Source organism: Manis javanica, chromosome 11, assembly GCF_040802235.1.
Source record: "Manis javanica isolate MJ-LG chromosome 11, MJ_LKY, whole genome shotgun sequence".
Taxonomy (NCBI): Eukaryota; Metazoa; Chordata; class Mammalia; order Pholidota; family Manidae; genus Manis; species Manis javanica.
Window position 1 is genome coordinate 76884086 of NC_133166.1, and position 22772 is coordinate 76906857.

General features: G+C 36.4%; 1 protein-coding gene across 1 annotated transcript in view; it reads left to right on the forward strand.

Annotated features, from left to right (window-relative positions):
- The window catches only part of DRC8 (dynein regulatory complex subunit 8), a 154896-nt gene that overhangs the window by 16647 nt on the left and 115477 nt on the right, over positions 1–22772 (forward strand). The gene's annotated exons all lie outside the window — the stretch shown is intronic.

Genomic DNA, 22772 nt, shown 5'->3' on the forward strand with positions numbered 1-22772 from the left:
ATGGGCTTACTTTCCTGAGATACTAAGCAACTTCCCCAAACTAGAAAAATTAGTAATGATAATGGGTAACTTTTATTGGGTATGACTATAATTTAGGCAGTATCTTTCAAAACAACTTTGTGAGATCAATATTCTTGATGTTCTTTTACAGATGGAAAAAAATATCTGAGCAGTTAAGTGACTTGTCAAAAGGGTTATAGCACCTATTAGTAACCTGTCTGATCTTTAAACCCAGTCTGACTCTGGAGTCTGTGATCTTAAGCATTACTCTGTGCTGCAATCTAGAAATGGTGACATTTATTCAAAGTAAGATATTAATAAAGTAAGCCTTCTATTAACTAAAGGTCATACTTCATTCAGAGTTCCTTCATTTTTACCTAATGTTCTTTTTCTGTACCAGGATCCCACATTACATTTAGTGGTCGTCTCTCCTTTGGCTCCTCCTAGCCGGGATGTTTTCCCGGACCTCCCTTGTTTTTGGTGACCACTTTGACAGTTCTGAAGATTACTGGTCAGCTATTTTGTAGAATGCCCCTCTACTGGAATAGGTTTGGTATTTTTCTCATGATTAAACCAGTTGTGGGATTTTATGAGGAAAATCACAGAGATAAAGTGCCATTTTCCTCACATCACAAATGGATACATATTGTCAATATAGTTAATATCACTACTAATGTTTTCCTGGATCACCTGGCTGAAGTAGTGTTTGTCAGGTTTGTCGAGTTTGTCATGTTTCTCCACTATAAAGTTACTCTTTTTCTCCTTTTCTATACTGTCCTTTTTGGAGGGAAGTCACTATGTACAGCCTATAATTAAAAAGTCAGAGGGTTAAGCTCTGCCTCCTTGAGGGCAGAGAATCTACATAAATTATTTGGAATTATTCTGCACAGGAGATCTGTCTCTTCTTTTTATTGGTTTACTCAATTGTTTGTTTATGTCAGTATAGCTTCATGGACTTTATGCTTTGGGTTATAATCCAATACTACTGTATTTTTTTTTGTTGTTGTTGCTCATGTTTCAGCTTTTGTCATTGGGAGCTCTTTCAGTTGGCTTTGTGCCCCTTTTGAAAGAACACTCAATTTGTGAGTTAAAAAAATTATTTTTAAAGCACTGTCTTACCTATGGCAACAAGATACTCTGGGCTCATTCTTTATGTTGTTTGCCCTAGTCCTAGCATAAGCCATTTCACCATAGAGGCCTAGTTGCTTTGATTGGAGAGTGGTACCAGAAACAATGATCTGGGTGCTAGGTATGCTCAGTGCTGTGGTTGTCCCAACTGATCGAGCAAGGAATTACATGTGTTCACACTAAGCTGTGTATGTACGCATACCTGTAAAGATTTATATATGTAACTGTCAGTATTTATGTTCAGATGAACATGCATTCATATTTCATATTTCCAACTCTAATTTATTATTATATAGATCATTTTAACTTCCCACCATTGCTTATGAGTAAATTTGCACACTGATTGTGAGACACCTGGCTCCCACCATATACTCTTCATTTACTTCATCATTCAGTTCTGGTATACATATATAGCAGTGTCAGAATTGTTAACTCATACCCTGTGGGAAACAACTGTATCACCTAGAGCACAGGGTCTATGTGTGGTTCCTTTTGCATTTTGTCTTCCAGACCCCTATCATTTCCAAAGCTACTTTGGTCAGCATCTTTGCTCTTCCATTTCTTTCAGTGAGATTCCTTCATACGTTTGTGATGCAGCTAGCTTCTTTTGTCACAGTCTACATCTCATCTTGGAATTGCTTCAACCTCCTAAATGATTTTCTTTTTATTTGGCATGCCTTAGGGGTGACTCTTTGTAATACAAAATATTCTATGGGTTTTGACAAATGGAGTGTCATGTTTATAGTATCACAGTTTTACGACCCTAAAAAATTCCATCATATATGCAGCCATCTCCCCTTAACCTCAAACCTCTGATAAGTACTAATCTTTTCCTTGCTTCTATAGTTTTTGTTTTCCAGAATGTCACATTATTGGACTCATACAGTATATAGCCTTTTAAGACCAGCTTCTTAGCAATATACGATGTCCCTACATGTCTTTTTGTAGTTTAATAGTGCATTTCTTTTTTATCAGTTAATAATATTTCAGTATATGGATGTGCCACAGTGTGTTTATCCATTCACCTATTGAAGGACATCTTGGTTGCTTCCAATTTTTGGCAATTATGAGTAAAACTCCTATAAACATTCAAGTATAGGTTTTTGTTCAGACATAGTTTTCAAGTCATTTGGGTAAATGTCAAGGAGTGTGATGGAGCAGTCATATGGTAATCACTGTATTTACCTTGGTAAGGAACTGCCAAACTGTCTTCCAAATTGGCTATATGATTTTGCATTTCCATTAACAATGAACAAGACTTCCTGTTGGTCCGTATCTTTTCAGTATTTGGTATTGTCAGTTTTTCTCAATTTTAGCCATTCTAATAGGTGAACAGTGGCATCCCATTGTTTTAATTTTCAATTACCTAATGACATATGATGTTAAGCATCTTTTCCTATGCTTACTTGCCATCTGTAGATCGTCTTTGGTGAAGTATCTGTTTAGACCTGTTGCCTCCCCCAACCCCCCACCCAACTTTATTGAGGAATAATTGACAAGTTATTTAAAGTGCGTATTGAAATAACTTAATGTATGTATACACTGTGAAAGTATTCCTCTCATCTAGTCAATGTACACACACATCACCTTACATACATACATACACACACACACACACACACACACACACAAGTGTATTTTTTTTGTGTGTGTGTGTATGTGTGGTGAGAATGCCCATTTTTAAACTTAGGTTGTTTTCTTCTTGTTAATAATTTCTTTTTTGGTCTTAGTCTTCCTGATTATCATTGTGATTCATTTATTGACAGGTTGTTTACTATGAACCAACTTTATGGTAATTCCTTTATATACATTATTACATTATTATGTTTAATCTTCATAACAACTCTATGAGGTATTAATCTCATTTTACAGATGAAGAAATGGCTAGTAGGAGATAGGACCTGTTTGTTCACATATACAGTTGTAAAAGGCAGGGCCAGTTTTGTCAGCATATGCTCTTGCTTCCTATTTAAACACATTAACACTTCAAATTTCTGGAAAACTTTGTAGGTGCCTTGTCATTTATTTAAAATCAGTAAACAGGTATCCATAAAGAAACTTTTCTTTTTTGACATTCAGTGCCTTTCAAGTCATTTTCACATGGTTTAGGCTTTTTAAAAAGGAGATTTCCCCCCCTTGCTTTCATAATATAGAAAGTAAAGTTGTCAAAACTGACTTTCTGGAGTGATTAATTCAAGAAGAAATCAGTTGGTTTTTATAGACAGTCTTTTACATTTTGTTACTTGTGTTTTAAGCTACACCAAAAAACAGTTACAGGAATAGCTGATGGGAGCTGAAAACTGCACCAAGTTTTCTTCTAAACTATAAAGTGCAGTTGACAGACGTCTTTTTATAGACATGTTTGTGATTGCACACTGTTTTTAGGCTTGAAATTTTTTTGTCAAGGAAAACCTTTCCTTAAAATTTACAAAAGCTGTTTATGGTAAAATAGCAAACTATGGCAAGACAGAGGCCTACTCCACTCAGTTTAAAGCTAAGTTGGACCAGATTTCCCTTAAAACATTGATGACAGCTGCAGTGGAACAAATACGTGTTTAGTGAGGAAAAAATAATTTATACTATTTCCAAAATAATTTTTCAAACCTTGAATTTTTTTTATTATATATTTTTTATTAAGGTATCATTGATATACAATCTTATGAAGGTTTCACATGTGCAACTTTGTGGTTACAACATTCCCCCCTATTATCTAGTCCCCTCCACAAACCCCATTACAGTCACTGTCCATCAGCATAGTACGATGCTATAGAGTCACTGCTTGTCTTCTCTGTGCTATACTGCCTTCCCCATGCTCCCCCTATATTATGTGTGCTAATCAAATGCCCCTTAATTCCCTTCTCACCCACCATCCACAACCCCCTTCCCTTTGGTAAACGCTAGTCCATTGTTGGGTTCTGTGAATCTGCTGCTGTTTTGTTCCTTCATTTTTTTCCCCCAAACCTTGAATTCTTTATAAAATTGAGAAAGTGACAAATACAGATGAGAGAGGGAAGGGAAAGGAAAACCAGTTTGATTTAGCAAAATTTGTTAGTTAGAATCATAGAAATAGAGAGATTTGTCGTCATCCCTTTATTAGTTATCTACTGCTGTGCATCAAGCACCCCCAGACCTAACAGCTAAAAACAACAAATGTTTATTCTCTCTCTCAGTTTTCAAATGTATGCTTACTTGCCTGGGAAATTCTTGCTCAGAGTCCTGCACAAGTCTGGGGCTCACTTACACGGCTATTGGCAGGAGGCCTCAGGTCCTTACTGATTGTTGGTTGGCCAAAGGCCTCAGTTTCTTGCCATTTGAGTGTCCCCCATAACATGGCATATCGAGTCCCCCAGAGTGAGTCATCCAAGAGGCAGAGACAATGATCAGGACAGTAGCTATAATATGTAGTATAATTAATTTCATAAGTGACATACCATTATTTTTGCTATATGCTATTGGTAACATAAACTAACACTGGTATAATATTGGAGGCAATTACACATTGGTGCCAGTATGAACAGGTAGGAGTTATTGAGAACCATCTTGGAGGCAGGTGACCACAGTCTTGCCTCTGGCCCCTGATGATTCACATCTCCCCTGATGATTCACATCTCTTCCACATGTAGAATACACTTACCCTCTTCCAAGGCCCACCAAAGTCTCATCCCAGTGTATCATCAGCTAAAAGTCTAGAATGTCATATCTAAATTAAGCCTAGGTATAGATGAGGTTCCTTAGTTGTAGTTACTTGAGTACAGTTGCTCTTTATAGACCTGTGAACTAAAGAGACAATATTTGTCACTTGCCACCCAACATGCAATGTTGGAATAGGCAAAGGATAACCTCTGTAGACACTTCTATTAAAAATGGTGGTGGTTGGGGGATAAGAGGCATACAGGAGTCACTGATCTATAAAATCTAGCTGGGCAAATGTTGGAAGGCTCTTGATTAGGACTTGGTCCTACTGTCCAGAAATGATTATAGGTGGGTTTTAGCTTTGCCCTCTGGACTCTTGGTTCTACCCTCTGTGTCATTCTCCTTTTTATGAAAGATAGCACATATTTTCAGCCAAGCAGTTTTCTAAACCCATTTCTTGCCAGGAGGACTTTTGGGAGACCAAAGAATTTTCATTTTGTGCTGTCTTTTTTCTCTTCCAGGCCAAGCTAGAGGTAGTTTCTACAAATATAATTTCTCTTAAAATCTTCATAGGTCTCCTATGAATCATACCATCCATTAGACAGAAGCCACACACATAAATTTGAGATAAGCCACTCTTCACCTTGGGCTTCTGCTGAGACAGCTGAGAGACATTCAACTTCCTTTGAAGCCTTACTGTTTGATTGAAAGGATCTGTGACACAGACTCTTAAACTCTTTTGAGGTTTTTTTTGCTAGTTTGAATGGTTTTCCGAGATACCATATTTCATCTTTCTGAGGTTTTAACAAAGGATTGTATAGCTACATACTTTGTTTCATGTTTAGACTATTTTCCTGGCAGTGCCCCAAATTTTATCTTTGCCCAGAAGCCGTTTCCTATCTTAGCATCTGTTGCCATCTGGAGAGGCAGAGAATTTTCACAACTAGCAGTTCCTGTCTCTTTTTTATTCAACAGTCTTTCCATAGGTTAATTTTCTCCTTTTCCATTTTATTATATGTAGCCAGAAGGAACCAGGTAGCACTTTTAATACTTTTCCTGGAAATCCCTTTATCCAGACTACCTAGTTCATTAGGCATATTTCCTGCTTTCCATGTTAATAGCAAATTTTCTGCTAGTCACGAAAAGGATCCCCCTTTTCAGTTTCCAGTGTGATTTTTCTCACTCTCCTTTGAGCTCTAACCTACAGAAACTCGAAGGCCAACACTATGACTCCAAAGCCGCTCCTACATTTTTAGGTATTATGAAAGCATCTCTCTTTCACGTATCAAAATTCTGTTATTTTTTACTATTATCTATTAAGAAAGAGAGAGGGGCTGAGGTGTACTAAGATAAAAGAACTATGATACTTAAAATGGCATACCATTACTTCTGTCATAGTCTATTGGTCACATGGTTTGCCCTGGTATATGAAGGTGTATACATATGTGTGAAAACCAAGAGGTGGCAATCGTTGGGAGCCATCTGGGCAAAATTTGCCATGTTCCTACCTTTAAGAATTTCAAACTCTACCTAGCATTAGTGTCTACAGGTTCTAATAAGCACAGTTAGACTGCCACATGTGGTTCACTTGGTACTTACAATCCTAAAAGGAGCTGTTACCTTCAAATGAAGCTTAAAAAGATAAAGTTACTTGTTCAAGAACTCATCAGAGAACATAGATTTGAACCTAAGTTTGAGAAGAAAGACTTGGGAGCCTAGACCTTAGATAAAGGAATGGATAAATATTACATAGCATTATGGTCTTTGCATTTAAATATGAATTTTCTTTAGTTTTCTTATGTTCAGCAGTAGCTGACTTGTGATTCATGTGTGCACTTCTCTGGCCAATTATCCTTGCTTGTTTCCCCTTCGCTACATAGTGCCAACCTCTCCTGTCCTACCTGCTTTCTTCTCACCACTTCCTATGGAATCCTTTGTAGACTTATTAGAATTAAACTTATTCTAATGCAGATAAACTTTTTACAAATTCTTTTTATAGAACATCCCTCTCTTTTTTTTCTTAACCTAAGCCTGGCTTTCCTGCTAGAGTACCACTTTCTCTGGTGCCATCTTGAGTAAGAGTTATTCATTCTCCCATGTCTTTTTTCTTCAAGTAGTAAGTTCAACCAGCCTACTTCCAATTAAAAATTACTGCTTTTTCGTTCTTATGTAAAAATTCTTCTTCCTTTGAAATTCGTATTCACCTTCTCTCCTTGTCACTATCACTTTTCAGCATCCCTCTAGCTTACTCTTTGTTGATCAAAGCCTTTGGCACTTTGTCAGTTTTCTGACATCCCAAATTCTTCCATCAGTCTGGGTGACTTCAGTGACCAGGTAGACCACTCATTCAACACACTAATTTCATAATTCCTTGTTTTCAATATCAGTGACCTTCACCTACACTCCTTTCCAAAATCCTGATCATGGCTAGATCCTGTCAGACACTTTGGAATATATTCTTTCATTCTATCAACTGACCATGATGTCCTAGATTTCCAGTGGTGCTCTTCTTCCTTACATATAAAATACCTGCTATTGGGTCTTCTCAAAATCTCTAGTTTCCTTGATCCTTATCTGCCCTCTCCACCTTCTAGTTTATTAGTCAAACAAAATTGATTCTCAATAATGTAAGTAGAAAATAAATTTATTAGAAGATAGCAGGGAGCTTACAAAATCAATAGGGAAGCTGGAGAGCCAGCTTGGACAGAGGACAAGAATGAAGGAAGTTCAGCAGCCTGTACTACAGGTAAGGTCTGCTACAAGGACAGTCTGGTTAATGTGTCATTGCTGGTACCACTGCGCTTGGAACCAATAACTAAATTCTTAACATTATTGTTTCCACTATCTCCATAGGTAATTTGAAAATTGTCCCTACATTTTTCTATTACCTCCTAAAGATCAAAATCCTTAAGATCTAAATGGTTGAGCCTGGGTCACATGCCTGTTCCTTCACCACCAGAAGACCTGGAGAGGGAAGATCTATCATCTTTGGCATCTGCTCCAACCTTAACCTCCTTATTCTCAGTAGGTAGTCTTGCTCTGTATTTCAAAAATAGTAGCCATCAGGCCTGAACTCACTTAACTTGTGGCCGCATTTATTTATTTTCTCCATGTACTGTTTCTTGTTAATTTTGTATGTTTTAAGGTACCCACAATAGAGCTGGTATTCAAAGCCAGGCAGTCTGGCCTCTGCTTTTTAACATAAAGATAAACTTCATCAATCCTCTCCTTATTTTAGTAGAGAACTGTTCCTTCTTTTGTTCAAGGCTAATTTTCTTATTTGTATTCATGATCTCATCCACTCTTGTCTTCTCTAGGACTTTCCTTCATTAATTAAGCTTCCTTTTTTTCAGTTAAGATTATTTATGAGTATGTATTTTATGCCAGACATTGGTGAATTCTGGAGATACAAAGATGAATTAGATATAGCTTTGCAAGACTTTAATATTTAGTGTAGAAACACAGACACAATTGATTACAGTAACTTAATCATGATTATAATTATTTGTGTAATTTGTTTAATATCTGATTTTCCATTGGAACATCAGTACATTTGTTCTCCACCGTGTCTTCAGTGTCTATATGCAGTAAGTGTGCTAAATAAATATTGCATGAATGAAGAGAAGTAAGGACAGGGTGCTGTGGTATCATGGAGAATGGTGCTTGACTCAGCCTAGAGAATGAGAGAAGGAAGGTTGAGGATTTATGGGTGGAGACTTGGTGAAGGCAGTTACAGGAGCAGCATCTTGAAGGTCCAAAAGTCAGCAGGAAAAAAATGAGAGGAGAGTAACAGGCAGGAGAGGGGCATGAACCAAGGTAGGGAATGGGGAGGTAGATGGTTTGAGTGGTTAGGTGTTAAATAGTTATTAACAGTTAATAACCATTAAGTGTTTACATACATACATACATACTTAGCATATGTTGACATATGTATTCTAAGTATTTTATATACATTTTCTCAGGTATAGACTTGGGGCCATAGCAGTCCTGAGAAGAGATGAGGCCTCTGACCACTGGATTTGGTCTAATGTGGTGGGGAGGGAGCAGCCTAGCAGTCACGGTGCCCTGGGGAAGCAGGGGGTGCAGTGGGGACCACTCATCTGGGCTCTGGCTTGCTGTGGTCTCCTCACAGTCTCTGTCTCCAGTCGATTTCCCTCATGGCACGGAGAGGGCTGCTCCTCCTAGATTATAAATCTAGCCAGAGACTCCCTACTTTAAAACTCTTCCCTGCTCTCTCTTGCTCTCAGATAAAATCCAAATCCTTTAATGTGTCTTACAAAAAAGACCCTTAATGATCTTAAGTTCTGCCTACCTTGTGCACTCCACATAGCTACATCTCATTGTAAGGATGCGGAGCAAAAACTTGAACCTTTCCTCTGTTTTTTAGTTTATTTTCTGAAACTGCATCATAGTACAATTTTGCTTTTTATTAATTTGAATTATTTTTTAAGGAAGAGAAAAACACTTGACCAAGTTAATATAAAGGATATTGTTTTTAAAACCACACTTAAAATTGATAGCTAGAAAAAAACCGTTAAGAATGCATGGGGAATGGAAGGTAGACTAATTGAAACATGTTTGTGTTTGTAAAACTCTTAACAAAAGATATTTCTAAGATTCTTATTTTATCAAAATAGATAAACCTTCAGTCAGTATACAAGTATTTTAAAATACACAAAGTAGTCTGAAATGAGGCATATATAGTGCAGTAGTTCTGTTATAAAAATGTGCTTGTTAACTAGTATTTCTGGTATTATGTTACCATATGACCACCTTGTAAAAGTGCTTATTTTCACATATGATCATTAATTTTTTTGCTAAATGGTCACTATGTAAAAAGAAACATTTTCTAGAATACCTGCTGAACATGACATTTCTGTGAAATTAAATATACGATTGCTACTATTTTCCCCCAAGCTTGGCAAAATTGCCTATGCCTTACTGAAAGCTTACCTATTCATTTTAGCTTTATTTAATTTTTGAGATAACATTTCTGATATTGAATTAGTTATAACTGTGAATTAAATAGACAGAATTATTTGGGTTATCAACTAACCATTTTCTCATATATGTACAAGTCATAGTTTAAACATGTTCTATAGCAGGAAATTGATTATTTCCAGAACGCATTTATGAATTATGTCTTTATTTACATTTCTATTAGTATGATTACTAAGTTTAAATAAGACTTTGTGCTGTCTGAAGGGGGCCTGAGTATGGATCGTTCTAAATTTCTGTAGGACCTCAGTAAACACATTTTTTATTAGTGCTGGCGATAGTCAATGCAATGCTTCTTAAAAACAAAAACAAAAACAAGTGATTAGTCTTTACAGTGGAGAATGAACCAGCCCTGATCCATGACACATCATTATGTTTCAGAGGGGATTCTTCCATTAATAGAGTTCTAAATTCTCTTTCAACTCTAGAGTCTGTCGATTTCAGTTGCATTTTTTCTCTACTGACCTAAATACATTATCATCCAAACACTTCATGGAAGTTTCTCAAAATTCGTATAAAATTCTAACCTGTCGTGTGTTAATAGCTAATGAAGATATAATGGGCTACAGTTAGTTCCACCTTATAGTAATGTTACATGTGCACAAATACATAGAAGTGCTTTGATTACCAAAATATTTTTAAAGATTAGTGATAACACATTTGGTCATACTGCATGTCATTCTAATAAACTTATAGGTAAAAAATTTATATCTTAAAATGTAATAATTTCCTCAGGTACCTCATTTGTTATATTCTGATATTCTGCAGTATTTTTCCAGATAAAAGTTACTATTGCGTGAAATATTTAAAAACAGGGGCATTATTTCAGTTGTTTTGAAATGTTGATTTGAGTTAAGTTGCCAAATATTTTTAGCTAACATTCATATCCATTATTGCAAAGACATATTGTTATATTTTAATTTGAATAGTTTAAATATATTTTTTCTGACAAAACTTCTAAAGCTTTCACTAAGCTGTTAAGATGAAAATGTTACTAGGTTAATGTAGCTTTTTGACATGTTACCATGGTTTTTTAGCAAATAAGATGAGACCATGTCTTATATTTTGGCAAGAATATACACAATCTGGCTTTTTAAATTTTTATGATGAAAAATCTAATTAAATAAAAGAAGTCAGGAATACTTAAAAGAATCACCAGCCAGAAAAAGGCAAGAAGAAAATGATGCTTTAGTTTGGTTTTGGCTTGCTGGTTGGCTTAACTGCCTGGAACGTTTGATAACGGCACAGAGAAGTTAAGTAACTTGCACGAGGTCACATATTAGCTGGCAATGCTGGGATCTGAAGTTTGGGGTATATGGATTACATATGTCCAGTGTTGAGAAGGAGCATTAGAATTCTTAAACCCATTTTATTGTCTAAAATGTATGAGCCATTTATTTTTATAAGTAACAATACCTTTGAATTAGCATGAAGTGTATTTATTTACTGTGCTGTTTATTCACAGTCTGATCTTACTAGTTCTGAAATACTGTAGTGCAGTCTGGCCAATAAGTGCTATTTCCTTCTTGAGCTCTGGGCTTACTGTCACAGGTAGAATTGTCAGCTACCAATATGACTATGGAGTCTGGCAGAGTAACTGAATTTTTTACAAAAGTCAACCCTTCTTTGTTTTAATCTATTTAAATAATAGGGAATTTGAAGATTTCAGATACATTTTTTTCCTCCATCGAGAGTTCATTCATGTCTAGCCTCATCAGTTTGAATAATCTTTGATCCTGTGATAGCATATTTTGAAATAGAACCTCATTTAATCCTAGATTGAGCCATTTTACCTAAAACATGTATAGATATTAATATGGATTGGGCATTAATCTAATTCTTTACACATTTTAACTAATGTACTCATTAGTCAAACTTACGAGGAAGCTTTTTAAAAAATTGTGGTAAAATATACATAATATTAAATTTTCCACTATAACCATTTTTAAGTATACAGTTCAGTGACATTAAGTATATTCACATTGTTGTGCAACCATCACCACCATTCTTTTCAGAACTTTTTCATCATCCCAAACAGAAACTTTGTACCCATTAGACAATAGCTCCTTCCCACCCCCACCCACCCCTGGCACCCACTATTCTATTTTCTGTCTCTATGAGTTTGACTAGCATATAAGTGGAATCATATAGTATTTGTCCTCTGGTGTCTGGCTTATTTCACTTAATGTCCTCAAGGTTCATCTATGTTGTAGGCTGTGTCAGAATTTCCTTCCTTTTTAAGGCTGCATGATATGCCATGGTATGTATATGCCATATTTTGTTTATCCATTCATCCATCAATGGACATTTGGATTGTTTCTACCATTTGGATATTGTCAATAATGATGCTATGAACATTGGTGTACAAATTTCTGCTCAAGGCTCTGCTTTGATTTCTTTTGGGTGTATACCCAGCAGTAAAATTGCTGGGTTGTATAGTGATTAAGTTTTTATTTTTTTAAGAAACTGCCATACTGTTTTGAGGAACTGCCATCCTATCATATATGCCATACATCTAAGTGGTTGTATACTTTGTATTTCCACAGAAATACCCAAGGATTCCAATATTTCCAGGTCCTCACCAGTACTTGTTATTTTCCATTTTTATAATAAGAGCTATCCTAATGGGTGTGAGGTGTTATCTCACTGTGGCTTTGATTTGCATTTCCTTAAAGACTAGTGATGTTGAGCATCTTTTCATGTACTTATTAGCCATTTGTATAATTTCTTCTGAGAAATGTTTATTCAAGTCCTTTACATATTTTTAAATTGAATTATTATTTTTTGTTTAGTTGTAGGAGTTCTTTATATTTTCTAGATATTAATCACTAATCAGATATATGCTTTACAAACATTTTCTCTCATTTTGTGGTTGTCTTTTTATTCTCTCAGAAGTGTTCTTTGATGCATAAAAGTTTTAAATTTGATAACCAGTTTATGAACTTTTTTGGTTGTTGTGTGTGCTTTTGGTGTCATATCCAAGCAATCATTGTCAAATCCAATATAAGGAAGATTTCCCCCTATGTTTTTCTCCTAAAATTTTATAATTTCAGTCCTTATATTAGGTTGACGCCTTTTGAGTTTATTTTTGTGTGTAGTGTAAGATAAGGATCCAACTTCATTTTTTTGTATGTGGATAGCTAGGTTTTTCTAGTACTGTTTATTGAAAAGCCTGTCCTTTCTCCATTCAGTGTTCTTGGCACCCTTGTCAAAGATCAAGTGACCATGTATGTGAGTGTTTATTTCTGGACTTTTTATTCTATCTCTTTGGTCTGTATGTCTGTTCTTATGCCAGTACCATGGTGTTTTGATTACTGTAGCTTTGTAGTAAGTTTTGAAATCAGGAAGAGTGAGTTCTTTAACTTTGTTCTTCTTTTTCAAGATTTTTCTGGGTCCTTTGAGATTCCACATGAATTTCAGAATGGGTTTTCTTTTTCTGAGAAAAAAACAAAAACACCATTGGGATCTTGATAAGGATGGCACTGGGTGTGTAGATTGTTTTGGGCAGTGTATTAGTTTGCTAGGGCTGCTGTAACATGGTACCATAAACTGCATGGCTTAAACAACAGGAATTGTCTCACAGTGGTGGAGGCTGGAAGTGTGACACTATGGTGTTGGCAAGATAGGTTTCTTCTGAGGGATCTGGGAAGAACCTGTTGCATCTCTCTCTCTCATGGTGCATTGATGGCCAATTTTGGTGTTCCTTGTCTTCTACTGCATCACTCTGATATCCACGTTTATCTTCACTTGGTGTTTACCCTCTGTGTGTAATTGTCTCTTTGCCCAAATTTTCCCTTTTTGTAAGGACACCAGTCATATTGGATTAGAGGCCCACTCTACTCCAGTATGACTTCATTTTAACCTAATACTTAAAATTGCAATGATACTATAGAAAATAAGATTACATTCTGTGGTATTGTAGGTTACAACTTCAACATGGGTAGGGATGGTGGTGAAACAATTAAGAATGTAATGGGGAGTATTGTCCTTTTAACAGCTTAACTCTTCCAGCCTGTGAACACGAGACTTCTTTCAACTTACTTAGTCTTTAATTTCTTTCAGTTATGTTTTATAGTTTTTAGAGCACAGGTCTTTTCACTTTGCTTGTTAAATTTATTGCTAAGTATTTTATTCTTTTTGATGCTATTGTAAATGGAATTTTAAAAATTTTCTTTTCAGATTTTTATTGTTGCTGTATAGAAATGCAGCCAGTTTGTGTCTGTGGATTTTGTATCCTGCATCTTTGCTGATTTTATTAGCTCTAACAGTTCCCTATGTGTGTGAAATCTTCAGGTTTCTACATGTCATCTTGTATATGAACAGAGATAATTTTGCTTTTTCCTTTTCAATTTGGATCTCTTATTTCTTTTCTTGCTCAGATCCTCTGTATAGAATATCCAACACAATGTTGAATAGAAGTGGAGAGAGTGGTCATCCTTGTCTTGTTCCTGATCTTAAAGGAAAGGCTTTCAGCTTCTCGTTGTTAAGTATGATGTTGGCTGTGGGTTTGTTATATATGGCCTTTGTTATGTTGAGGTACTTGCCCTCTATACCCATTTTGTTGAGAGTTTTTATCATGAATGGGTGTTGAATTTTGTCAAATGCTTTTTCAACATCTATGGAGATAGATGATCATGTAGTTGTTGTCCTTCTTTTTATTGATGTAGTGGATGATGTTGATGGATTTTCTAATATTGTACCATCCTTGCATCCCTGGAATAAATCCTACTTGATCGTGATGTATGATCTTTTTGATGTATTTTTTAATTCGGTTTGCTAATATTTTGTTGAGCATTTTTGCATCTATGTTCATCAGGGATATTGGTCTGTAATTTTCTTTTTTTGTGGTGTCTGTCTGGTTTTGGTATTAGATTGATGCTGGCCTCATAGAATGAGTTTGGAAGTATTCCAACTCATTGGCTTAAACTTTAAGGAGGATGGGTATTAAGTCTTCACTAAATGTTTGATAAAATTCAGCCGTGAAACCATCTGAAACACGCAGTTTGTTCTTACGTAGTTTTTTTGATTACCACTTCAGTTTCTTTGCTGGTAATTGGTCTATTCATATTTTCTGTTTCTTCCTGGGTCAGCCTTGGAAGGTTGTATTTTTCTTGAAAGTTGTCCATTTCTTCTAGGTCATCCAGTTTGTTAGCATATAATTATACTTTTTCTTTTTAGTTTTTTTATTAAGGTTTTATTGATATACACTCTTATGAAGGTTTCACATGAAAAAACAATGTGGTTACTACATTTACCCATATTATCAAGCCCCACCCATACCCAATGCAGTCACTGTCCATCAGTATGGTAAGATGCCACAGATTTACTATTTGCCTTCTCTGTGCTACACTGTTTTCCCCATGATCCCCACACCATGTGTACTAAACATAATACCTCTCAATCCCCTTCTCCCTCCCTCCCCACCTGCCCTCCCACACCCCTCCCCTTTGGTAACCACTAGTTCCTTCTTGGAGTCTCTGAGTCTGCTGCTATTTTGTTCCTTCAGTTTTACTTCATTGTTATACTCCACAAATGAGGAAAATCATTTGGCACTTGTCTTTCTCTGCCTCGCTTATTTCACGGAGCATAATATCCTCCAGCTCCATCCATGTTGTTGCAAATGGTAGGATTTGTTTCTTTCTTATGGCCAAATAGTATTCCATTGTGTATATGTACCACCTCTTTTTTATCCATTCATCTACTGATGGACACTTAGGTTGCTTCCATATCTTGGCTTAGCATATAATTTTTCATAGTATTATCTAATAATTCTTTGTATTTCTGGGGTATCCGTAGTGATTTTTCCTTTCTCATTTCTGATTCTGTTTATGTGTTTAGACTCTTTTTTTCTTGATAAGTCTGGCTAGGGGTTTATCTATTTTGTTTACTTTCTTGAAGAACCAACTCCTGCTTTCATTTATTCTTTCTATTGTTTTATTCTTCTCGATTTTATTTATTTATGCTCTAACCTTATGTCCCTCCTTTTACTGACTTCAGGCCTCATTTGTTCTTCTTTTGTAGTTTCATTAATTGTGAGTTTAGACTGTTCATATGGGATTGTTCTTCTTTCCTGAGGTAGGCCTGTATTGCAATATACTTCCTTATTAGCACAGCCTTCACTGCATCCCACAGATTTTGTGCTGTTGAGTGATTGTTGTCATTTGTCTCCCTATATTGCTTGATCTCTGTTTTTATTTGGTCATTGATCCATCGATTATTTAGGAGCATGATGTTAAGCTTCTGTGTGTTTGTGAGCTTTGTAATTTTCTTTGTGTAATTTATTTCTAGTTTCATACATTTGTGGTCTGAGAAGCTGGTTGGTACAATTTCAATCTTTTTGAATTTACTGAGGCTCTTTTTGGGGCATAGTATATGATCTATTCTTGAAAATGTTCCAGGTGCAGTTAAGAAGAATGTGTATCCTGTTGCTTTTGGGTGGAGTGTTTTGTAGACGTCTGTTAGGCCCATCTGTTCTAATGTGTTGTTCACTGCCTGTGTCTCCTTAGTTATTTTCTATCTGGTTGATCTGTCCTTTGGAGTGAGTGAAGTGTTAAAGTCTCCTAAAATGAATGCATTGCATTCTATATCCCCCTTTAATCCTGTTGGTATTTGTTTCACACATGTAGGTGCTCCTGTGTTGGGTGCATGGATATTTATAATGGTTATATCCTTTTGTTGGACTGACCCCTTTATTATTATATAATGTCCTTCTTTGTCTCTTGAGACTTTCTTTGTTTTGAAGTCTGTTTTGTCTGATACAAGTATTGCAACTCCTCCTTTTTTCTCCGTATTACTTGCATGAAATATCTTTCTCCACCCCTTCACTTTTAGTCTGTGTATGTCTTTGGGTTTGAAGTGAGTTTCTTGTAGGCACCATATAGACGGGTCTTGTTTTTTTATCCATTCAGTGAGTCTGTCTCTTGATTAGTGCATTCAGACCATTTACTTTTTAGGGTGATTATTGATAGGCATGTAATTCCCATTGTAGGCTTTAGGTTTGTGGTTATCAAAGGTTCAAGGGTAACTTCCTTACTATCCAACAGTCAAATTTAACTGACTTACTATGCTATTATAAACACAATCTAAAGGTTCTTTTTTTTTCCCTCCTTTTTCTTCCTCCTCCATTTTTTATATATTAGGTGTCATAGTCTGTACTCTTTGTCTATCCCTTAACTGACTTTTGGGAGTGGTTGATTTGATTTTTCTTAATTTAATTTTTTATTAAGGTATTATTGATATATACTCTTCTGAAGGTTTCACATAAAAAACAATGTCATTACTACATTTACCCATGTTATCAAGTCTCCACCCATACCCCAATGCAGTTACTGTCCATCAGTGTAGTAAGATACCACAGATTTACTATTTACCTTCTCTTTGCTACAGTGTTTTCCCCATGATACCCCACACTATGTGTAGTAAACATAATGCCCCTCAATCCCCTTCTCCCTCCCTCCCCATTTGCCCTTCCACACCCCTCCCCTTTGGTAACCACTGTGGTTGATTTGATTTTGCATGTGCTTAGTAATTGTTGTACTTTCTTTACTTTGGTTTTATTTCCTCTGGTGACATCTATTTAGTTTTAGGACCACTTCCATCTTTAGCACTCCCTCTAAAACATACTGTTGAGACAGCTTGTGGGAGGTAAATTCTCTCAGTATTTCCTTATCTGGAAATTGTTTAATCCCTCCTTCAAATTTAAATGATAATCTTGCTGGGTAGAGTTTTCTTGGTTGAAGGCCCTTCTGTTTCATTGCATTATATATATCATGCCACTCCCTTCTTGCCTGTAAGGTTTCTGTTGAGAAGTGTGATGATAGCCTGATGGTCTTTCCTTTGTATGTGATCTTTTTTCTCTCTCTGGCTACTTTTAATATTCTGTTTGTTGTCCTTGATCTTTGCCTTTTAATTATTATATGTCTTGGTGTTGTCTTCCCTGGTTCCCTTGTGTTGGGAGATCTGTGCACCTCCATGGCCTGAGAGTCTATCTCCTTCCCCAGATTGGGGAAGTTTTCAACAATTATCTCCTCAAAGACACTTTCTATCCCTTTTTCTCTCTCTTCTTCTGGTACTCCTATAATGCGAATATTGTTCCACTTGGATTGTTGCATAGTTCTCTCAATATTATTTCATTCAGAGATGCTTTATTCTCTCTGTGCCTCAGCTTCTTTGTATTTCTATTCTCTAATTTCTGTTTCATTTATTATCTCCATTATATCTAATCTGCTTTTAAATCCCTCCATTGTATGTTTCATTTCTGATACCGTATTCCATAATGATTGGATCTCTGTTCAGAATTCTTCCCTGAGTTCTTGAATATTTTTCTTTACCTCCATGAGCATGTTTATGATTTTTATTTGAAATCTCTTTCAGGAAGATTGATGAGTTCAGTTTCACTTTACCCTTCTACTGTTTGTGGGATTTTGGTTTGAACTAGGTTCGTTGGACATTTAATATTTGTATGTGATGCCCTCTAGTGCCCCAAAGCTCTGCTCTATGGAGCTGCTCAGCCCCTGGATAGATGTTGGGGGTTGCAGGAGAGCAGTGCTGGTGCCTGGGGGTAGAAAAGAGCTGTTTCCTGCTTCCCGGCTGCTGTGCCTTCCTCTAATGCCAGAATCAGTGTGACAAGCACACAGATGTAAGCCTCTATGCTTTGCATTTGTAGGTGCCATAGGCAGAGCTTCCCTCTGGGTGGCCTGATGCCAGTGCAGGGACTGCTAGTTTGTGAGCTGGTGTGGGCTGGCTGGGAGGAAGGTACAGCAGGCTGCATATCACAGTGGGTGCCATTTTAGCTACGTCACCAGCCAGTGGTTGGAGAGCCTGAAGCTCCTGAAAGTTCCCAACTTGCTAGGCAGAGTGTGTCTGGACAGTTTTATCCACCTGTCCTTTCTCCTGAGTAGTGCACTCTGTGCAATCCTTGCCCCTTTAGCAGCCCTCTCACTGTAAGGAAGTCTCTCAGACTGCCCACCTTTCTTCTGTCCCAGGGCAGCCAGATGTGGATCCCTATTTTTCACAAGTGGCTGGAATCTCAGTCTCTTCAGGTATTTCGACTGTCTTATCTTCCCGACTCCACTAATCTCCAGAGCACCATGCAATGTAGTTTTGTGATCCCAGAGCAGATCTCCAGGGCTGGGTGTTCAGCAGCTCTGGCCTCCCCCCTCCCCGCTCCATTTCTCTTCCTCCTGCCGGTGAGCTGGGGTGGGAGAAGGGCTTGGGTCCTGCCAGTTCACGGCTTTGGCACATTACCCTGTTCTGTGAGGTCTCTTTTCTTTTAAAGGTGTATGCAGTCTGGCGCAGCCTTCTTTCCTGTTGCTCTTTCAGGATTAGTTGTATCAATTATATTTTCGTATTATATGTGGTTTTGGGAGGAGGCTTCTGTCTCACCTCTCACACTGCCACTGCCCACTTTAATCCATACTCAAGAATGCCTTTTCTTAATATACAAATTTAGATATAGGAATAGAAGAATTCTGCCTCAAATTGTAAGCACTACCTATTTCAAGACACAATTCAGCATTATATTTGGTGGTTAAAGACTAGTGTTCTAATATATTAAATAATAATAGTTTATTCATTTATTTATTTTTAATAAGGTATCATTGATATATACTCTTATGAATGTTTCACAAGGAAAACAATGTGGTTATTACATTCACCCTTATTATTGAGTCCCCCTCCATACCCCATTGTAGTCACTGTCCATCAGTGTAGTAAGATGCCTCAGAGTCCCTAATTGTCATCTCTGAGATGCACTGTCTTCCCCATGACATGTGTATTAATCATGATACCCCTCAATCCCCTTCTTCCTTCCTCCCCACCCTCCCTCCTTCACCCCTCCCCTTTGGTAACCACTAGTCCCTTCTTGGAGTCTGTGAGTCTGATGCTATTTTGTTCCTTCAGTTTTGCTTCATTGTTATACTCCACAAATGAGGGAAATCATTTGGTGCTTGTCTTTCTCCGCCTGGCTTATTTCACGGAGCATAATGTCCTCCAGCTCCATCCATGTTGTTGCAAATGGTAGGATTTGTTTCTTTCTTATGGCCAAATAGTATTCCATTGTGTATACGTACCACCTCTTCTTTAACCACTCATCTAGTGATGGGCACTTAGGTTGCTTCCATATCTTGAATTAGTGCTGTGATAAACTTAGGGGTGCATATAGTTTTTTGAATCTGAGAACCTGTATTCTTTGGGTAAATTCCAAGAAGTGGGATTCCTAGGTCAAATGGTATTTCTATTCTTAGTTTTTTGAGGAACCTCCATGTTGCTTTCACAATAGTTGAACTAGCTTACATTCCCACTAGCAGTGTAGGAGGATTCCCCTTTCTCCGCATCCTCACCAGCATTTGTTGTTTTAAGTCTTTTCGATGCTGGCCATCCTTCCTGGTGTGAGGTGATATCTCATTGTGGTTTTAATTTGCATTTCCCTGATAATTAGTGGTGTGGAGCATCTTTTCATGTGTTTGTTGGCCATCTGAATTTCTTCTTTGGAGAATTGTCTCTTCTTATCCTCCGCCCATTTTTTAATAGGGTTATTTGCTTTTTGGGTGTTGAGGCATGTTAGTTCTTTATATATTTTGGATGTTAACCCCTTGTCAGATATGCCATTTACAAATATATTCTCCCATACTGTAGGATGCCTTTTTGTTCTGTTAATGGTGTCCTTGGCCATACAGAAGCTTTTTAGTTTGATGTGGTCCCATGTGTTCATTTTTGCTTTTGTTTTCCTTGCTTGAGGAGATGTGTTCAGGAAGAAGTTTCTCATGTTTACACATTCAGGAAATTTTTGCCTATGTTGTTTTCTAAGAGTTTTATGGTTTCATGACTTACATTCAGGTCTTTGATCCATTTCAAGTTTACTTTTGTGTATGGGGTTAGACAATAATTCAGTTTCATTCTCTTGCATGTAGCTGTCCATTTTTGCCAACATCAGTTGTTGAAGTGGCTGTCATTTCTCCTAAATAATAAAAGTTTTTTAAAAACAAGGATCATCACTATCACTTCATACATTAAAGTTGTTTTGCTAGTTCTGGTTATTGTCATAAGTCATGAACATACAAGAAGCATACATTTTGAAAAGGAGAGACAAAATGTACTGTCAGAAAATATAAAATAATCAACTGAAAAGGGATTATAATTATTAAAAATTTCAAGACATAAATGAATATAAATAGCAAAAAAATTTAAGTATTTACCCCAAATTTGAAAAATCACAACATTTAAAAAAGATTCCCTTTCAATATTACAAACCACATAAAATACTCAGGCATAATCTTCTTGTAGAATTGTGTGTGACTTATGTGGGGAAAACCATAATACATAATGTTCAACTGAGCATAGGAAAATGGATCTGTATCTACTATGTATCTCTTCGATGTGAAAACTAAATATCATAAAGTGTTAATTTTTTCTCAGTGTATAGCTTCATTGTGATAGTAATACAATGCCCAGTGGTATTTTATTTGGAATTTCTAAATTTTATATGGATTTCCACATTTCCTTTAGAAGAATAAGCTGGTGGGAATATTAATGAACATTTCTAAACAGGACCAATACAGGGGCAATAAATAAAATAGTATGGTAATTGCATATGACTAAAAATGCAAATCAAGATGGAATCAGTAGTGCAATGAACAGAGGTAGTTTCTATCACTTAAAAGCCTATAACACATTATAAAGTAGGAGGAAAGAAATCAGATTCTTAATAAATGAGAAATTACTACACTACGGTTAGAAATTAATCTTTCACTTTGAATCAAGTAAAGATAAATTTCACATGGATTAAAGAGTAAATATATTTTTAAATTATATGAGAAAATAGAGTTGAGTATTTACCAAATCTCCAGAAAAAGGATGATTTTCCCCCTCCGTCATGATCCTTTAAAGTGTAAGTTCTCTTTCTTTTTTTTAATATGTGGAATTGTAATATTTTCTTTCCATGGTCCATTGAATTGTCTTGCATACACACTGGAGTGCATGTATTCTGTATTTAGACCCAGATTAAAAGTTAGAATAATTCCTCTCTCAAGAACTTTTGAATAATAAGAAAATCATTTATGCTTAGTAATGTGTCACCATCACAATATAAGAACACATTTTATAATAGAACTCTCTACCTTTGGGGTAGGCTGCCCTAGGGTGGTTTTCTATGCTGCAGAGGTGATTAGGCAAAGGCTGGAGAGCTGTACTTCATGCATATTGTAGAAAACAGCACTACTGCAATCAAAAGCTGGACTAAGCAACCTCTGATATTTATTCTGAGATCCTAACTCAGGAATAGCCAGGTGAAGAGAACAGCCAGGGCAAGGTATGAGGGAAGGTTGTGGAGCTCCCATGCCCTCTCTTGGTTGTGTCACTGTGCCAGGACATCCACATGCTTACCAGCCCAGAAATTCCTCAAAGGATAAGTTTCTAAGCTTTAAAGAATGATACAAAAATCTGAACAGATGTGACTACATAAAAACAAAAGATAATAAACTTTAAAAATAATCTTAAATTTAAAAAGCAAATACCAGCTTTGTGAAGTAACAGTATTATATAACCAGTGAGGTTTTCCCAAGGTACTATTATGATAATAAGAACCTGCCCAATACCCCACACAAATTCAACTGCGTTCAACTCATTGTATTTCAGTGAGATAATATGACAAAGGCAGAAAGATGAACTGGGCAAAATTGTTCACTAAAATTATAACAATGGAAAATCATAAACAACTTAAATGTGTACGTCTAGGGAGTTGCCTAAATAACCTATTATAAAGCTCTATAATGGAATGCCAAGCAATCATAAAAATGGTAATGTAATAAATAGTTTTTGAGAATGAAAGGTGCTCATAATTGTTGAGTGAAAAATTAGGTTAGAGGACAACAATAAGAGTAGTTAACTCTGCATGGTAGAATTTAAAGTGATTTTTACTTAATCTAAGTTCTTTCTTCCATATCCTTTTTTTTCTCCAATAATCATATATGAGTTTGATGATCAGAAAGGAGATGGAACAGTTTTTTAAAAACAGA